This window comes from Epinephelus lanceolatus, chromosome 14 (genome assembly GCF_041903045.1).
Source record: "Epinephelus lanceolatus isolate andai-2023 chromosome 14, ASM4190304v1, whole genome shotgun sequence".
Taxonomy (NCBI): domain Eukaryota; kingdom Metazoa; phylum Chordata; class Actinopteri; order Perciformes; family Serranidae; genus Epinephelus; species Epinephelus lanceolatus.
In genome coordinates, this window is record NC_135747.1 from 20,671,848 (window position 1) to 20,672,142 (window position 295).

A 295-nucleotide genomic window follows, 5' to 3' on the forward strand; every position below is an offset into this window, starting at 1 on the left:
ATGAGTGCTTTGGGTGACTTTGAGTGGTTTGTATTTTTATCACTATATCTGATTACATATTAATTCACTCATTTCTATTAGTTGTGTTTATACATTATGTATTTATTTATTCAGCATTATTTTAATTTGACCTCAATATTTATGAATTCCTGGCCGCAGCCGTGAAATGAGCTGCCAGTCGATTTGCATAAGAGCTCAAACCACTCACACACCCATCATAATGTGCACAGTGCCATATGAAACGCTGGAGGGCGTTGGACCTACATCTGTTCGCCACATTTCACTGCACTGAATG